Below are 21,216 nucleotides of genomic sequence, written 5' to 3'. Positions count from 1 at the left end.
TTCAGCTCCCTTAGGATAGTCATAACTGTCATTGTCATATAATAAAGTTTTACTGAACTTTAAACATTTTAAAAGTGAATATATTTTACTACTTTTTGAGAGTGACTCTGCACCTTGAAACGGCAGCATAGTGTCTTATTATAGCTGTCATTTGATGTACAGTACTCTATTGCCCAATGCAAAGAGAGGGCATAAAGTGCAAGAGAGCAACCAAAATATTGGTATTTCTAGCATTTATGAAAAGGGCAATCAGGACTGTGATATTCTGAGACAGGCTAACCACAGCAGCTATCCTGAGGTTATACAATATTAACTTTCTATGTTTGCAACTTATCTGTCAAGATACTGCTTAAAAGAATACATTTTAACCGGTGTGTTAAACACCAAAACAGAAGTAAGAGAATTACCAACAGACAAAGTCTTAGATTGGGCAGATGCTTGACAAATGAAATTTTGTTAATAAATGCATAGTGATCCAAGCAGGATGAAGTAAGAAATATAGCACTAGTGATTCTAAACTGCTGGAAGATTTGGGTGCTTAATATAAATTATTCTCTGTCTTTACCAAGATAATGTAAAAAACGAAATACAAAGCAAACAAATTAAATCAAGGGACTTGGACTTTATTTGCAAGCTTTACAATGCACTAGTCTGACCTCCTTTAGAAAATAATGTTTTGATTTTGGTGATCATACAGTCACTCAAATTGGATATTATTATTATAGCCTAAGAAATGGTTCAATGTACAAAAATAATAATTCCTAGTCTCAGTAGATAAATACTCAGTAGCACTAAATCCTTATGGTCTAGAAGAGAGATTGATACAAGCATATAAAATCATAATGGGTATTGATTGGGTTAATCAAGGCAATATTCTCACACTCCTAGTGAACAAAGAAGTGAATTCACAAATAGAAACTAAAAGAATATTTACTACCAAGTATACAGAATTGAATATTTTATTAAACAAAAGCTTATGGGTATCTGGTATAATCTTCCATACCAGATGTTTGAGGCCCACACTGAGCTGCTTCAGAAAATTACTAAACTACTGTAGATTTAAGATTAGTTTAGCTATAAAACAATCAAGATGGGGCACATGTCTTCCACTTGTTTGTAGCCTCATATACAGTATCTCCCAAATTTTTGGGGGGATTTGTTATTGGATGGTCAAAGCATGTGATTTGCAAAGGAACAAATCTCCACAATATTCTACTTCTGCCTGTTTATTGCAGAGTTCATTCATCATTCTTTAGTAAGATTTCAAGGTGTCAAAACATTGCAAAGTCACTCATAATCATGATCATGAACCCAACTCACCGGGTTATTCATGATTTTCCACTGGTCTATTCAAGAAAAATGCCGTAGGCATCATTCAGATGACACCAGTTCTTTGTTCACTGTAACTAAATGTTGGACTATTGGTGACTGTGCTTTTCTCTCAGTGTTCCATTCCTATATATCTTTGAGAGGCAGATTCTTTTACTGTGTGACAAAGGGTTGTGCAAGGGTCTTGTTGCATGTCTTTGTGGACTGCCATTGGACATTTGTATAGAGTTATTTTTTGTATCTATTGCTATCTTATTTTTATATTATATGTATTGTTGTATTTTGTTGTGTGTTACCTTTTGTGGACCCACAATGTTGTCTTGTGTCTGTCTGTTTCACCATCTTATGTCAGGTTACACAGCTTGTTGACCCACCAATTAAAATGGAGGTTCACCTGTCCATCAAAAGGACCTAGGGGTGGAGTTTATAGTGTATAACCTGACCTTAGTGATGTAATAGGGGTTGGTTGAGTTGAGTTTAATGTGGTAACACTGTTTCTGTTGCTCTTGTTTCTGGTTTCCATAATTTAACCTGCACATATTTTGTTCCTTTTCTGATGATACAGAGTTTTTTTACTTGGCTGACTACTCATGCTGGGTAGCAGTTAGTCACAGACTGTCTAAATTCTAATCTAAATTTAAAACATCTTTTTTACTGGGGCCTATGTTTAATTGACTTACAGTTTACTTTGTATTTTTTTATCTAATTATTTTTAATGATTTTATTTATCATGATGTACTGTGCAGTGGCCTTGGTTTAGGAAATAGTACTTTACAAATGAAAGTTATGATAATAATTTAAATCTCCGTCTTTCTGTCTGTTCTCTGAGGATTATTTGTCTGAGTTGTGAGTAGAATGAAGAAAACACTACACTACAAAAGGCCAAAATTGGCCAAAGTTGATTGTCATATATTCATGATGACTATAGAGACACGCGTGGGTGCCACATTTTGCTCTTTTTGAGGACAGTAGGTATTCTATGAATAAACATACTACATTCAACTTGTTCTTGGATATGAATGTGGTGTCATTTGGGTCACAAAGGATACGTGTGACATACAGTAGCAGTTCAAAGGCACCCCCATTTTTTAATTTCTGATACCATGGTGTGTGCTCACTGTCAAAGTTTAAATTATAATTTGGAATTCAGCTTTAGCTTTTTAAAGTTAGTGCACCAAATAAATTGCATCTTAGAATTCCATCTTCTGAAGGAAAATGTAAAGCTGGTTTTGACTGCATAGGTTCTATACCACACAAGTCAAAACACATTTACAATTCAGTCAGAATATTCTATTGGCAGATTCGGTGGTTTATTGTTTTTCATAACTTTTTATTAAGTGCTCAAAATGGGAAACAAATAACTTTAATTTAATATTGTGCTTTTTTGTCATAGCATTCGTGTTCTCTTATAATTTCGATACACTGATCGTTTTGTGCAGAAAACACTTGTTGGTTACAAACCAACTGAGATCAAGATCACACATGACAAATAGTGTCTATCATGCACATTAACGATTGCTTGAGATTTAATGCACATAGCTGTTCTAGGAGTCATTTGAAACATTTTAAAAATGGTGAGAGCTGCTCTAATGTTTGATTTAGTGTCATCCTGGGTATGATGGTGAAATGGATTTGAAGGCAAAAGATTTACTATCAAACATTTTACAGTGGCAAATTACAACTTCTCTAGTTTAACTATATTTGTTATTCATGAGGGAATTCTTGCTTTTGACTTAAATAGTGATTGCTATGTTTTCCTTTTGCAATGACATTTATTACTGTTAAGCAACTACTGTTAATTAAGCGAAAAGTTGTTTAATTATAAAATGAGTTTGTGTTTCCAGTGTTTAATATGCTTTAAATTGCTTTGGTTGTTTTTATACTAATAATGTACTAGAGGAAAGCAGTGGGCGGAGATGTGAAACAGAAATCTTGCACATTTTAATGATTTATGTTGCTCCTAGCTTTTCCTGATCCCCATATTGCTACCTAATCATTACATTTCATTATTAATTTGACATCTGGATAGCTTGCAGACTGGCATCTGCATTCTGTTTGGTACGAGGCACCATATCTACCTCACATGGGGAGTAGCATATGGCATTGCCTTGCAGAACACAAAATACTAGAACTGTAAAAAGAAAGTAACAATCTGAAATGAAATAGAAAATAAATTGAAGAAAAAAAGCTGCTACAGGTATGAAATTTAAAAAATAATAAAGTGGTAAAGCAAAACTTTTTTGTGAGCCTACAGCATGTACATTATGTTTAGAAATTAACCTCAAAAGAACATCAGATGTTTATTTATATTTATACAGAGGAAAGGAGTGAAACAAATGTTATCAAATCTGTCTGTTTAGTTACATTAGGGAAAAAATTATCTTGGTAAGCTGGTTTAGCACATAAAAATATAATTTGTATATATCTTTTAATGTACTTGAATCTGAACATTGAAAACAAAATCAAGCAAAAAACAGAAAACTGGGTAATTCGTTTTACCACCCTTATTATTGTATAGTTATTGTAATAATGTGAGGACAATTTTATTAAACGATCTACAGAGATCAAACAAAAAGATTTTGAGAGTATGGCACAGGTGGGTGAAATGATTGTCTATTTTTGATTCCCAATTTTATTTCTAATTGAAATAATTGAAAATTGATATCCAAGGACTGTTTTCATAACACAATAAAGGCACGGAAGGCATTTCTTCAGGAGCATTTTTTAATCAAATGTCTACATTCATTATTAGATATATTAAAATTGTCATTGTCTTCCTATCATCTTCCTATAACAAAAAAGAACCACCTCTGTCTAACTCTGATCACAATACTGTTCACTTCATCCCCACTTTACGGACAGCTCTGAAGGGCAGCAAACCTGTTACTAAGACTGTACAGTAAATGTATGGACCGATGATAGTATTGAGATACTAAAAGGGTGTTTTCTTTCCATAGACTGGGAGATATTTCATAGCCTGGAGGTTAATGAGGCAACAGAGACTGTTACAGACTACATACCCAAGAAAAACATTACAGTGTACCCAAATAATAAACCATATATAACTAAAGATGTGATAGATTGCATCAACCGTAAAAGACTTGCTTTTAAAAAACAGAATCAAGTGCAAGTGAAATTACTGCAAAAAGAGCTTAAACTAAAACTCAGGAAAACAAGGAATCAACACAAGGAGACAATGGAGAGTGACTTCGAAACAATTAACTCCAGGAGGTTGTGACAAGCAATTAAAACAGTCACAAACATGAATTCTTCAAAAAAGAGCTTCCATACAATGGATGAGCTGGCTAAAGCAAATGAGCTGAATGACTTCTATCTAAGGTTTGAGACACAGGACTTCTCTGCTGCATGTGACAGTATATTAGATACTATTACAGCTGATAGTAGTGCTTGTAGGCTTGTAATAAATTTGCAGATGACCACACAATCTTTCAGGCACATATGTGCAAAAAAGGCAACAAGCCCCCATGGCATCACTGCCTCTCTTTTAAAAAACTGCGCAGAGGAATTAACACCAGCATGGTGTCCTATCTTTCAGAAGTCAGTTGACTCTCACTCTGTTCCAGCGCTGTGGATAAAAGCAATAATCATGCCAATACCCAAAAAGCCCTGTCCCTCAGATAACAATGACTACAGGCCAGTAGCACTGATGCATGTTGTGATGAAATGCTTTGAGAGGATTATGGTATCCATGTTGTGCTCAGAAGTGAAGACTGTGCTGGATCCATATCAGTTTGCATATAAACACTGGCGGGGCACCGATGATGCAATCAACAGCATAATGCATCTTGTTCTAAAACATCTAGAAGACCACAATGCCTATGCTTGGATGCTATTTGTGGACTTCAGCTCTGCATTTAATGCACTGCAGCCCCATCTATTGATAAGTAAATTGAAGCATATGTCCATTAACCATAACATTATAAAATGGTACCATTCATTTTTAACAAATCGCACACAGTATGTCAGGGTCAACAAAACTCTCTCTAAATCACAATCTATCAGCAAAGGTGCCCCTCGGGGCTGTGTGAGCTCTCCAGTTCACACTTTATACAAATGATTGTCCAAGCAGTAGTCAAAGCAACTCAATTTTCAATTTCTCAGATGATACAGCTATTCTTGGCTTAATCCAGAGAGGTAGCAGCTCATCTGTCTAAATGTCAGAAATCCAAAGATATATGCAATGGTGTGACAACAATAGCCTAATTTTGAATGCTAAAAAAACAAAAGAAATAGTTTTCGATCCCAGAACAGTTGGTGATCACTCGCAGGTAGTAATCCACAACGTACTTACAGTATCACTCTGGTTTATTCATATACTGTAAGTACTAAGGTGTACACATAGACCATAACCTGTGTTGGTCTACTCATGTTGCTCCAAAGTTCAGCAGCACTTACATGTGTTTGGGGTTCGACAGGAAGTAACCCTACTCCTTTACAGTGCTGTAATCGAGAGCATTATCAGATATGGTATTTCAGTGTGGTTTGGTAATCTATCAGTTCATTTTAAATCACAAATTACCTGCTTCATCCAGACAGCTTTGATGAGAGTGAAACAGCACCCCTCCCTGCAGACGATCTTTGGAAAATCCATAATCAAACAGGCAGGAAAAATTATATAAGATCCTTTCCACATCCTTAACTCTGAATATCAACTTCTTCCTTCTGGCAAATGTTTTAGGGTTCCCAAATGTAAGTCAAACAGATACAAACATTCCTTTGTTCCACTATCCATTAAAGCTGTCAATGCACATGTTTAAGGATAAACACAATTTTGACACTTACAACCCACTTGAGTGCAATATGTTCCGTGATGTGTTATAAATGTTCCATGTTGTTATGTGTTATACAGTACATGTGCAATAGAATGATGTGCAATGTTTTTCTATTTTTTGTAATAGTAGAATGTGCAATATTTTTCTTATTTTTTGTAATAGTAGAAAGTGCAATGTTTTTCTAATCTCTTTTTTTTTGCATTGTATTTAAATGTACAGGAGTGCTGGGTGTCCATAAAAAATTTCCCCCAGGGGATAATAAAATCTTATCTTATCTTATCTTTTCCTCCTGTAGAGGTTAGTTCAAATTCGTACTCCTGTGTCTTGTTACCATTTTTACTATGTAAACCTGGCGGTTCCGCTATTGTGGGCTCCGTAGTGGAAGACAGACGTCTGAAGCTCCACCTATCCACCGGGCTCAGGGCAAGGCCTTTTCCCCAGGTGACAATCTGAGTCCGGGGCTTGGAGCACCTTGCTCCATTATGGTTTAACCTCCCATGTTCCTGGATTCCTTTTCCCTGTGTTCGTCTGAGTGGATCTCCCAGTACCTGGACCTTGGACTGCACCCTGATTCCCCTTTTTGGACTTCTCTCTGGACTAGCTAATTAATGCAAGGGTGTCATCCGCACATTTCTTGGAAGAAACCAGGGTTTCTCCTTAAACAACATGGTTGTGTAGCTTGCACTAAACTCCCAAAACCTAAAGTAGGATGAAAAATGAGAAATTGGTTTATTGATAAAATGAAATTGATATTGTTTCACTGATTAAATGTAACTGATGTTTTTAACTTTTGATGAGCCATATTGTGCAACCCAGAGTGAAATTGATCCAGGAAACCAGAATTAACACCCCTGCTGTCACAGATACTACCAATAGTGGTGTAATAGTGTATTTAAAATGCTACATCAATAATCACACATTTCTGGACGCTTTAGGTTTAAAGTTAGAAGAACCCTCCAACTTTGGCTTCAATTAAACTCCTAATTCAACTGGAAATGACAAAATTGAGAAAGCTTTTATTTTGAAACATTTTTGGATCAAAAGACAACATGATAGCTGACATTGTCCCAGGATTGGTGGGTTTTCTCTAATAGTATAAAGATAAAATAAGATAAAATAAGATTATATTCAAAGACAGTTGGAATTTTCATATGTATAAAGTCTGAAATTGGACAGTGTGCATTCTTAAATATATTTTTGATCAAGAGTTTTTTATAATTTCATGTGTTTTATATCATTTTTTTTAAAGTTAATTTGTCTGCTTCAATTGTAAGCAGAAACAAAGAATGTGTATGTTTTAAAATCCCTATTGATTTTCACAGGATCCTAGAAAGAACAAAATTAAACATGAAGACTTTTACATGTAAAACACGTTTGATAAACTGCCCTCATTGCTGCATAGTACAGATACTGAAAGTGAAACTAAACACTATAATAATAATAGCTTACACTTATATAGCACTTTTCTGGACACTCCACTCAAAGCACTTTACAGGTAATGGGGACTCCTCTCCACCACCACCAATGTGCAGCATCCACCTGGATGATGTGACTGCAGCCATAGTGCACCAGAACGCTCACCACACATCAGCTATCAGTGGGGAGGAGAGTAGTGTAGCCAATTCATAGAGGGGGATTATTAGGAGGCCATGATTGGTAAGGGCCAATGAGGAAATTTGGCCAGGACACCGGGGTTACACCCCTACTCTTTTTTTTACCCTGGGATTTTTAATGACCACAGAGAGTCAGGACCTCGGTTTTACGTCTCATCTGAAGGATGCAAGCTTAGTTTTTCCCAGGAGGTCTCCCATCCAGGTACTGACCAGGCTCGCAACTGCTTAGCTTCAGTGGGTTGCCAGTTGTGAGTTGCAGGGTGATATGGCTGCTGTACACAATAATACACAAGATATTATTGTGGAGAAAAATTACATACCAATAGCTTTTATGGCATATACTAGTTCAGTAGCATGTTTAAATCCTGACTAATGGGAGAAAAAGACAAACATGTATAAAGTATTTGGTGAAGCATGTTTAGCTAAAGGAAGGGAATGGTACCCTATTCAAGGCTGAAAGGCTGCCCAAACCCCCCTCACTGTACAAGAATATGATTTAACCTTCCTCAAGAATTTCTGTTTTAACTTGTAATAGTTTTAATTCCATTGTGTTCATTATTAGCAGCCAGATGATCAGACAAAACATTTTCTGCATGTTCAGGGTTTTCAAGTTCTAACCAGAAATGTGAGTTTCTACTGGCAAGCCATTCTGGAGTTCTCACTGGTTTGGTTATTATGGTGATTATTTCTTTGTGACATTTATTGTGAACTGATATAAAGTCCTTCAATCAAATCTAATTTTGTCAAATCTGAATGGCTTCTTTCCAATTGCTGGTAGTGGCTACTATTATTTCCTCAATTGTAATTTTTTGCCATTGTTAGTGATCCAAGTTATCATTTACAGTATATGTCCCTCAGTTCACTTAGGAAATTCTTTACAGTATGTTGCTCTTTATTCTCCTATGTCTGTCTAGTAGTTGCTCATGTCCTTTATGTTCACTGTTTTTTTGTTCTGTATGGAATAATTTGACATTCTCTAAAAATTCCTTGTTTACCCAAAGCGGTTGCTATATTTTTCATATCATATCATTTTTTTACACAGAGTCTTTTAATACTCCACATTATACAGTATGTAAGACATTTAAAAATTAATACACAGCTTATTATCAACAATTGAATAGAGCACATTGTTATAACACCATATCTGTTGAAAGGTAAAAAGATTAATAGAAAATAAAATCTACTTTCAACGAGTTTATACAAGTTTGAAAATATAAAGTGCATCTTAATTGATGAGACCAGCAATTTCATTTGTTCAAGATATAGTAGATAGTTTTGCTTTAATAATAACAGTAGTGATTTGAACCCTATAACTATGCACTTGTGAATATTGAACAACATTTGGATTAATAACACAGAATAATTAAGAGCAATAATAAGTGTATTATTCTTCACTGTACATCTATTTTTATTTTTTTTTCAATGGTGGCCTGTATAATGATCCAAAACAGACTGTAGTATCTTGATTGAAAAAACTGTCATTGTGAAAACATTCTACAATATATACTGTACCTAAAGCACCTATTTACAGAAAGGCTCAGCCACTCAGAATGAATGTACCCCTAAATCAGGAGCTAAGGAGTCCGGTTAACTCCATTCCAGATTTTGAGAGACAAGCAGATACCTTAATTTTACCACTACATCCATTACCAACACCTCTACAAAACTAGCAGATGTATTCAAATTAATCAGCAGTCTAGAATTAAGCAGTCTTTACGGAAGATATCACTAATATTATAAATAATGAATGACCTTGGACAGGCTGTAAGCTCAAAGTATTACTGTGGTCCACTTTGTTTGTAACAATCTGCATCAGTTTAACTGTTGCGACATGAAAAGACTTTATTTTTTCATTGGCAAAAAGTAACACCACAGCATTTTGTTGATCCAATCATGTATTCGTTTCCAATCATACATAGTAAGTTTTGAGAATCTCCGATTCACTATGCCTATAATTTCCAGACGATTGCTCATAAACGATATTAATTCAAGAACATAAACATCTTATGTAAACTGAATATGGCTGGTATTGATAGTTTAAATAAAAAATACATACCAGTATTCCACTTTCTTCTGAAACATTTTAAGCATCAAAGGCTTGCATTTGGTAACATACTGTGGTTATTTTGGAAACATTTTTAAGTGCTCCTTCTGACTATATTAAGTTTATATACTTTGTAAAAAGGTATAATGTTTTAACCTTTTCTGCAAATACGTTCGTTATCACAGTAAAAAAAACGCATACTTTTAAGAATTTAATCAATAGGGTATATAATATGGAATCACGTATCTAAAGATCCGAGGGGGATGGCTAAATGTGTTCACCAGTCTCACTGCTTGTGGATAGAAGCTATTGAAGAATCTAGTGGTAAGTGTCCGTATGCTCTTATATCTCTTGCCTGAGGGCAGTGGGGTGAAGAGCTCATGCCCGGGGTGGTGACTGTCCTCTGTGATGGCCAGAATTCTACCACGGCAGCGGTCCTCATAGAGCTGTTTAATCTCGGTGAGACCGCAGCCGATGATCTTCTGGGCCATATTGACCATTCTCTGCAGTGCCTTTCTTTCTCGCGAAGAGGTGTTGCCATACCACACGGTGATCCCGTTGGTGAGGACACTCTTGATAGTGCAGCGGTAGAAGTTCACCAACACATGTATTGGCATCCCCCATCGCTTGAGGCACCTCAAGAAATAAAGGCGCTGCTGAGCTTTCTTCATGATAGAGTCAGTGTTCACAGTCCAGGTTAGATCTTTAGAGATGTAAATTCCCCAAAACCTAAAGCTGGTGACTGTTTCCACTTCCGTTCCATCAATACTGAGTGGGCTGTGAGTGTATGGCCTGTGTCTCAGAAAGTCCACTATTAGCTCTTTCGTTTTCTTTATGTCCAAGTCCAGGTTATTGCTATGACACCACCTAAGCAGCTGTACAACTTCATCCCTGTAAGTGGACTCGTCATCATCACTGATCAGTCCTATTATAGTGGTGTCATCGGCAAACTTAATGATGCGGTTGTTGCTGTGTCTTGCTGTGCAGTCGTGAGTAAATAGAGAGTACAACCTTGGACTCAGACAGCAGCCTTGTGGGGTCCCAGTGCTCAGGGTGAGTGGTGTTGATGTTTTATTGCCTATCCGCACCACCTGTGGTCTCTCAATAAGAAAGTCCAGCAGCCAGTTGCAGACAGAGTTGCACAGACCTAATCCCCTGAGCTTTGTCACCAGTTGACTGGGTATGATGGAATTGAATGCTGAACTGTAGTCTACAAACAGCATTCTCACATACGAGTTCTTAGTGTCCAGGTGTTCCAAGGCTGTATGCAGAGCCAGGGAGACAGCATCATCCACTGATCTGTTGTTCTGGTAGGCGAACTGCAGGGGGTCCAGGTCCAGGCAGGGATGCGTTGTTCGTGTCAATCTCCTGGCTGCAGCCCTTGTAGCCTGTGATTGACTGTAATCCCTGCCACAGCCTCCGGGTGTCAGCGCACTGCATTTCAAGCCGCATTCTGTAGCTCCGTTTGGTGCGTTTTATGGCTCCTTCTAATGCATACTGTGTATTCTTGTACAGCTCTTTGTCCCCCGATTTGAACGCGGTGGATCTATCTTTTATTTTATTGCGAATGTCGTGGTTGAACCACGGTTTCTGATTGGGAATTGACCTAATTTTCATTTCTGGTACACAAACGTCAGTGCAGTATTTAATATAGCTGGTGACCGCGTCCGTATACTCATTTAAATCTGTGTCGGGAGCTCTGAATGCGTCCCAGTCTGTACTATCAAAGCAGTCTATTAACTTGCTTTCCGCCTCCTCAGACCAACAACGCACTGACCTGTTTGCAATGGGGGGGGTCTTCAGCTTCTGTTTGTACTCAGGAAGCAACAGGAGAGCGATGAGGTCCGACTTACCGAAACTCGGTTTGGGAAGCGCTTTGTATGCTCCTTTTATTGTTGTGTAGCAGTGGTCTAAAATATTGCCTCCTCTTGTCGGTACAGTGACATGCTGAATGTATTTTTGCAGAACTTTCCTCAGATTGCAGTGGTTGAAGTCCCCAACTACAATTGAGACGGCTTGGGAGTTTTCGTGCTTGCTGATAATGTTGTGGAGTTCGCTATGTGCTGCTTCCACGCAGGCTTGAGGTTGAATGTAAACGGTTGTGATAATAGTGGCGGAAAACTCCCTCAGCAAATAAAAGGGTCGACATTTTATGGTCAGGTGTTCTAGATTCGGCGAGCAGGATTTAGAGATTACCTTCACGTCGGTGCACCACTTGCTGTTGACCAGGAAGCAAATGCCTCCGCCTTTGTGTTTGCCGGGTGCTTGGTGGTTTCTGTCCATGCGGTAAACGGTGAACTATTTAAATATTCAATGCTAAGCAGATTAAATCATGCACAGTAAAGAGATTAAATGATGAAATCGTTTCACTAACAGCAATTGCACCACGAATGTTCATGTCGGTAATTTTGGCCAGCCAATCAAGTACCGCGGTACAACGCAGTGAACGCAGGGTAATTTCGCGTGGTATGGGATTGTACCGTGCATTTTGAATGGCTGCATCTGGCTGCATTTCTTTTATTTCTTAATGTGTCCATTCATCAGATAAACATATGAAAAAAACAAACGAACAATAGACAAAACATGCTTGTAGGCCTTTTTCTAGGTGTCTACTAGCTTAGATAAAAATCTGGGACAAATTGATCAATTTGAAAAAATTCTACATACTGTAATGTTTTGTGAAGACTGAACCTGAAATGAAATTTCTTGCATCCCAAAAAATTATAAAAGTTATTGAAAGCAATAATAATAAAAGCCATTACAATTGCTATAAAAACCTTTAGATACTGCTAGAGAGCCTTTTCTGCTGTTAGCCATTGAAAAAAAAACTCAGAGTTGCCTTCTGATGCTTGGTCAAAACTAATGGTTGGGCATGACATCATGTTCCAAAGAGGAAAAATTGATCGGTGTCAGCTCTATCTTTAAATGTCTTATATGACTAATAAATGTAAACTAATGTAAAACTAATAACCTTCCAATCTGAGGACAGTATAGAACTTCAGGAAACAATCATAATAGAAAATAATTTAATAATGGAATAATACAGCAACATGCATAAACTAGTTTTGTATGACAATCAACTTACCTTGTACACATCATTAGAAATCCCTTTCCTGATCTTCTCAACCCTGTACTGTTCTGTACATACCTCTTCCAGGATGTTCTAGGATGGTGTTTGTCTCCTCTTCATCTGAAGCAACTTTGTAAAAAGTCTCATAAATCCCCATTAAATGTATTTTCCAAAACAAAAATGTGATGACACAATAATGTATATGCTGTAATATTCTTGGTATAATTACAGTATGTAAGCAAATTAGTTAGACATATTTAAAAAATAGTTTTAGAAAAAAATTGGAAGAGGGTCAAACCCTAATCTTGTCCAAATTCCACTCATCTACACAAAAAACCCTCTTATTTACATTAGAAAATAAAGGACTTCTTACAAACCAGGTTTGCAAAAAGTACATTAGACAGTGATATGCAAGACTTTGACATAAAGTATAATGGTAGTTTAACAGGGTATGCAGTGATGAAATTTAGTATGACAGTTGTGAATGGATATTTTTTTATAAATAGAAGAAAAGTAATCTTTGACCCAATGCTCAATTACGCTGTTCTCCAGTATTACACTCAGTTGAAAACGAAATCACAGCAATCAGCATGGAAATAGAGATTTCTACAAGAAGTATTTTTTATTTTGGGATTTTTGAATCATTGGGACACTCTCCAGGACAAGCAGACTGAAAATGGATTAGTGTATGGATAAATAAAATAAGTAGGTTCAAGTGAATTCAAAAGAGATGCATTTCTCATTCAGCTTTGCCAAAGTATTCAATGAGTTCTATTATCAGTCTTGGAGTCTATGACACATTTAAGAAACAGCATTTCACTAGCTAGCAACTGAAAATAAGAGAAAATAAAGTCATATGAGAATAACAGAAACAGAAAGTCTATCAATCACAACTGACCTGTGATCTGCTAGCTAAACCTAAAAAACTAAAATTCATAGCAGTGGATAGCTGTTGTTTACATTTATAAACTGTTGTATTAAATTGCACTCATTTTCTGTTCAGCGTTTTTCATTTAATTTGGCAAGACTTTATTTCCTGCTGGATAATTTGATCCAGATCTGATGTTTTTATACTGAGAAACTTATATTTACTATATTAATCACACTTGCTAGAGGCAGAGTCTAAAAAGGAATAATGAAGTATGCTAATTTTCATTTAATGATATTGATTTGCCTATGAAAATTTGAATGTTAAAATAACATGATCATCGAGATGATTTAAACAATGCCTAAGACATAAATCAAAAGTACAGCCTGAGGACTTTGTTGGCCCTTTGTTATCTATTATAATGAATTCTGTCTTTTCTGACAAAGCTGTCTCACTACAAGTTGAATGCTAAACTATTATCTGCAGATTCGACACAATCAAGAGTAGAAAACATTTTAGTTTTTTCTATCCCAGTTTTGAAATCAGCTGTTCACAATCAGTTTTGTCAGAAATGAAACACATAACACAAACAAAAAGTGGAATGGATGAAGAAATACATTTAAATGAGAGATTACAAGAGCCACTTCTTTACAAAAGGGGTTGTTTGGGTATGAGAAAAACTACCCTGCAACATTTTTTTAAATCTTGGATCACTTAGCTAAAAACTTTAAACTGAGTAGATGGGCTGAATCCTGAATCCTTTTTTAAAATGTCACTTTACAATTGGTATCTTTTCAAGAAGACAAAGTTTGTGAAACCTATATGCTCATCTATATTTTTGTATATTTAATATGTAAAACAATTCGATTTTCTAAAAAGTTTTCAACTATGAATTGTGAAACACAAAAATATAAGATGGATTTGGACTAATTACAAAAATTATCTTGCAGTAAAATATAAATACTGTATGTACAGTATGTAAACTGCAGAGTTGATCGTGGACTACAGGAAGCATCGAGGAACAGACTACGCACCCATTCACATCAGCAGGTCCACAGTGGAGAGAGTCAACAGTTTCAAATTCCTAGGTGTCAACATCACAGGCGATCTAACCTGGACCCATCACACCATCACACCAGCCAAGACAGCACAGCAGCGCCTATTCTTTCTCCTCAGACTAAAGAAGTTTGGCATGCCGACACACATCCTTTCCAACTTCTACAGGTACACCACTGAAAGCATCCTAATTGGATGCATCACTGCCTGATATGGTAACTGCTCCGCCTGAGAGAGCAAGGTACTCCAGAGGGTGGTGAAACTGAGTCAAAATACTACCGGCTGCGTGTTACCGAACATCGAGGATATCTACTCTGTTAGAGGCAACCTACTTGAAACAATAGGGTGCACCAGTGCACTCTCAGGATACATATGTACAGCGCTAAATACCTCCTATCCTTGTGTTACTTTTGCACAATCTGTAATTGTATTGTAAATAGTAAGTATATCATTTATTGTATCACAATCTTAACCTAATCCCTATAAACATCGGACCCTTTACTCTTCTATCCCTCTTAACCAGCTTGCAGATAAAGCATTTAATTGCCGACAACACCACTGTATGCTGTTCTGTTTGATAAATAAATTTGAATAATTGATTGATTGATGTGAGCTCTTAGATTAGGTAACTTGTGGCAGTAACATCAATTAGTTATGTTACATCTACATGTATACTGCAATGGTTATCAGGCTCTGCCATTCAGCTTTTATGAATTGTTGGCCCATTCGTCCTTACAAAAATGCTTAATGCCAGTCACATTTCGGAATTTCATGAACAGGAAAGTAGTCCACAATCTAGTCCCTGATGTCTGGACAATTGAATATAGAGGATAAGGACTATGCTGCGGAAAACAAATTCAGCGGGGAGCAGGATGGACACTGGGGTAAGAAGAGGATTTGTGGAGGGAGGACTAAGGAGAATATCGAGCCGTTTTACAGAGACAATGGGGTAGGGAGGGTGAGTACAGAATATGAGAATATGAGAAGGAGCCTGGGGGGATGGGAATTGGAGATGGTCTAAAATGGGGAGCAACTCAGAGGGAAAGTAATTACTGCAGAGGAACGTGTCATCCATATCAGGTTGAAGGTCTATGTTAGGAACAGATTAATCAAATTCAGTAGGAAACAGCAAAATACAGAGGAGCAACATGCAATATCAAGTTCATTGAGAGCAGAGAGGAGAGCAAGAGCATGAATGATGCACTGAAGAGAACATTTTTATAGACAGGATAGTGGAAATAATAAAGATAATGTTCTCCTTCTGAACTTGTCTAAAACTCGATATGTACATGTATAGAAATATGGTTATATATGTGTACCTACTATACATTGGTATAATTTTATTTTTTCCTTTTGTAATAACTCTCTATTCCAAATCCAAAGAGTATACAACACTTCTTTTTCATATGTTCGGAAAATAGAATTATATTGTTGGTGTTGTTTTGAAACTCTGCTCACAGACAGACTTTCAGGTATTCAAATAAGGTTTAATTTACTATGCATTCTGAAATTCAAAACACTAAATATAACTCTGAGAAGCTTTTTCAAATGATTCTGTAATATGTTCAGTTAGCCCTTGAATGACTCCAGAACATATCAAGTCAGAAACTATGAACTATACATGTGCTTTTTGCTCGCAGCGTACATTTTGAAAGCATTGACACTGTAATCTTGCAGTAATATGGATCTCCAGGGATGTAGGTTATTTGGTACTTCTTCATTTCACACACTGCTTCTTCTGCACTCAAAGTGACAATGAACCCCAAGCTCCTGCATTCATTAGAGCTCATTAAGAGGTACGCTCAGATGAAAAACTGAGAAAAACCATATATCTTACTGGGACCTGCTGAGATGCTCTCATCTGTCAGCAATACTGTCAAGATGATGTTTAAGGGATTGTCCCATTTTAGTTGCTTAATAAATTATGTGACTCAAATTCACATAATTTTATGACTCACATTGATGTCAGTCTTATTGAAGTAAACAGAAGCTAGTTCCTTCCAAATGTGTAGCTTAGGTTTCTGTTCAACTTTCAGTCATATCTAAAATACACTTTTGCAATGTATAAAGCCATGTATTGTAATGAAGTTTAGACTTGACAACTGAAGCTAAGATAGCCCTTCATCTTGCTGTTAGCAAAACTAATTATAGTGTTCCTCACATTGCACCATTCTACCCCCTTTGCTCTACCAGCCATAGTGAGTGCTGATTTTTTACAATTTTTTTCAGCACCCAATATCATTCAATATCCCACAAGATATGAACACATACCTTGTGCAATGTATCTTTTTATACTCCTATTGAACATATGTTGCTGAAGACTTATTTGCAACAAACACCTAAGACAGCAAAACCTTGCTTTTTATCCATTAATAAGGCATTGTCTCACATGCAAAACATATAAAAAACATATTCATATTTGTCATTAGGAAACCATATAGCTGTTTATTATTTATATGTATTATTTATTTATAGTTGTTATCATGTGGTCATACATTCAGATTTAATATTTTTCAGGTGAATGATTTTCAGATTTATTTTGATACCAGGTTTTCTCATCAAAAGATTTTCTCATCTTTTATCCATAACATTAAATGGCTTCTGTATTTTTGTCAGTAACAAAATAATTCTGCTTCATTGATTGAAAGTGATTCAAATACTATATTCATACCTTATTCTTAGGTAATTGTTATTTGATCAGTAAATGCTATTACTTTTCAAAGGATGAGAAAAATATCAAGATTTCATTACAGAAATCTTTACTTACATTTTTTCAGTAAAAGGTAATTTGATAATGAATGAAAGTAACTCATACAGTCTATCTTATGTGTGTGTGTGCTTGTCAGCCGTGGACTTATGAAACACCAATAATGACTATTGGATTTTCATTAACAAAGAGGTTTTGGGTGGAGGTGAACTAAAATCCCATGGAATTTTACATTAAGCAAGCTCTGTCTTTGACTCAGACAAAAACTTTATCTCTTCATTTGAGGTATTTCATCTTTCATACCAATAAGGAGAAAATATTGCTATAGAGATACCAATTGTGATTAATTGGTTTATGGCAGCAATCTGTTATTGAAATGGCCAACTGTAATATCGTTTTAAACATTCAGGCTAATAACAGAAATGAGATGTAAAGCCATTGGTGAAAAGAGAAGGAACCAAGGCCATTTCCTATTTAGTCTACATAGCTCTCAACAACATTATCATATTACAAGATTGCAATATACTAGTGTTCTAATTATTCCAGTCAAAACACTAACCCAATGCAATTAGCAGGATGGAAGGCACCTTCCTGGCTGTCTCATTTGCACATCTGTAGACAGACATGCTGAGCAGTAACTGAGGAATGCATTCTGGGTAGACTTCACACTTCATTAATTAATTCATCACCTAAAAGCAAAGTATTGATTTTTTAATAGCTTTACAAATCTGTAGAAGTCCACTGAGGTAATTAAAAGAATGCATGTTTGCTATAAATCACTGAAAAGACAGCTTTACTTCATGTTCAGCCCAAAGGAGAGACTACAACACAGAATTGAACAGACTAAAATAATTTTGAGTATATTTTAAGTTTCAGTCATTTGTTGCTTTAAATGGAATAATACACCTGTGAGAAAATTTACACCACAAACTTCTAACCATGTTTCTTTCTAGTGTACTCTGGAGAATTAAGCAAGAGGCCTTTCAGCAACAGGGAATACTGTTTTGTGACTCTGCCTAAACTACAGTACATTTCCTATGCATCTACAGCCAATTAGGAAATGTTGGCCAGTCACAGTCTTCTCTTGACATCCCACATATGTTCTACACAGGACTCAGGTCAGCCTGATATCTAGAACAATATTGTCCTCCACATTGTTTTCATTAAGTTTTACTACTGTAGTTCTAGTTCTATGTGATCTTGCATTGACCTGCTGCAAAATCAACAACTCTTGACATGCAGGAATGATAAAACCATTGGCTCAGGGGCTCCTGTCAATGTACAGTATCTCTGAGTAGTAAGGTATCCCTGAATCTGCACCAGAGGCGTTTGTCTGTTTAATGAGATTTTTCCCTACATCATCACACTTCTACCACCCTATTGGCTAGCTTGAACAATGAATGCAACAGTCAGTATAACACTGAACACACTCCCCCCACACACATTGTTTTCTGTCAGATATGTCAAGGGCAGAATGACATTCATCAGTGAATAAAACACTCTGCCACTCTTTCTGCCACCTTAGATGTTCTCTGGCACACAGAAGATGGTGATTTCATCTATCATCTGTCAACATGTTACCTCTGAACGATCGCCAAGCATGTAAATCATTTTCATGCAGATGGCAAGCTAAATTAATTCTGCTAATGTGAGTTATTTCTTCCTAGAACATCTTATGTTTTATCTAATACAGTCTGAAAATGATTACGTGGTTGTATCATACAGATGTGACCGTTTTAGTTGGTCTGGGAACCCTCACCTTTTAGGATTTGGCTTGTCTTTCATACAGCCAATTCCCTGGTTTATCTGGACAATTCTGCTGATTGATGAACCAGAAAATTTCATTCTCTGGGCAACTCTTTTCACAGATAGATTGCCTTCAATCACACCAATAGCAACCACCCTACTGTACCTTCATTACTCAAAAATGACTGTTCTTTTGAATAACTATATATATATAGTAGATTCCAATCAGATAATTTTGACAATTTGTAACTGAATTCATATTACACTGAGTACCTGTTTTGTTATTAAATCATATGACTTGATCTTAGAAATGTGTTACTCTAAGGACAAATGTAACCCAAACAATTAACAATCTGTTCACTATTTAGAAAGTAAAGTGTTATTTATGTGCCCAATAAACTATTAATCTAAAACCTTACAGTGTTCACTTTGTGTCATTTTACAGTATTTTCTTTTTTGTGGTTAAATCAGCATTTAAGTCACAAATACATGTAAGTGCAGATAAAAGTTAGATCAATAAAGATATTTATAATATCACATATATAATAAAGATAATAATAAAGATATATAATAATATCAAAAATAATATTGCATTGTGTCACATGATCCTTTTAGCAATGTAATTTTCAGACCTTATTTCTATACGGCCATTTGTCTGGTGAATTACTGTTTACTTTGGTTTAGTTCTATTGTTAAGCATTAACATTAGCATGAAGAAAAGGACCTAGTAACTTTAATTTGCTTTCAGTCTACTCTATTTTGGTTTCCAGTTTAAAGGTGAAGTTGAAAATGAATATTGTACAGAAATAAAAATAGACAATTGCATATCATTGTATTTAGAATGATTTTTGGAAAACATTCTGAAACTTTTGGGGCATTGTAAATTGGCTAATTAGTTGAGTATTGAATGCATTTCACATAATTAAAGATTTAAAAAAACATTATAAAATGTGAAAGACATTGATTAATATTAGCTGAAGGTCTCCGAGTACTAAAGCCTACTAGCATCTCCCCAAGTGAATCCAACTTAGCTCTTGGGACCATGGTGTAATTACTGTGGTATAAGGTGTGAGTGGCATACATTTGCATGTATTCAATGACAAGTACTCCTTTTCAAGTACTGTAGAAGACAAGGAATCTTACCATCAGATCTCAGAAACTACTGGTGCAATGAATAAATCCCACAAGTTCACAGCATCGGTCAGGGGTCCTGTAATTACCTAAAATCTAAAAAGTAGAAGTATTCTTCATGGCAAGGCAGTAATTCCCTTAATTTTGTCAATTGCCCCTGCATAATATCTGCTAGCCTCCTGCAGTCATATACATAGCAAATATTATCAAAGTCTGACTTTGTCAATAAATATGTTTATTGAAGGTCTTTAATAATAGATCTTAAGCATTCCTCTTGCTGGTTATGTTTTCCATTAAAAAATGTAAAAACGTGATCTGTTATCATTAGTAAAATACACATTTTCCAGTTGTGCTTGTATGTATAAAATTATTGTTCACCACTTCACTTTCTGTAGTAGAAAGATTAGATAACAAGCCCCACTTTTAGCAGTCAACATTTTATACCTCCAAATAAACATCACCCTGAAGTAAAAACAAAAAACAGTTAATTTCTTCTGATTTTTTTAGTTCTATATGTACCTTTGTTCTTTTTCTGTGATGCATTTGTGTCCTGGCCAGTATGCACCCTGCCTTGTGCCTGTTGCTTTTTTGGGATAGGCTCTCCCTCCCCCACGGCCCTGAATTGGATGAAGTGGTTACAAAATGGATGGATTTGGTTCTTATTTGTTACTAAGCAATTGCTTTAAACTTTATCAGCATGAACATTTTTCTTTTTCTTTTAGTACTCCAAAATAAAAATATTTGTATTTTATTTTAAAATTCCTATTTTAAATTCGTACAAATGTTATTTTTAATATCACTTCTAATAATAACAGTAGCACAGTAATAATATTTCTTGTTAAACAACTAATGCTAGAAC

This window comes from Lepisosteus oculatus, chromosome 10 (genome assembly GCF_040954835.1).
Source record: "Lepisosteus oculatus isolate fLepOcu1 chromosome 10, fLepOcu1.hap2, whole genome shotgun sequence".
NCBI classification, from domain to species: domain Eukaryota; kingdom Metazoa; phylum Chordata; class Actinopteri; order Semionotiformes; family Lepisosteidae; genus Lepisosteus; species Lepisosteus oculatus.
This window is presented reverse-complemented; position numbering follows the sequence as displayed.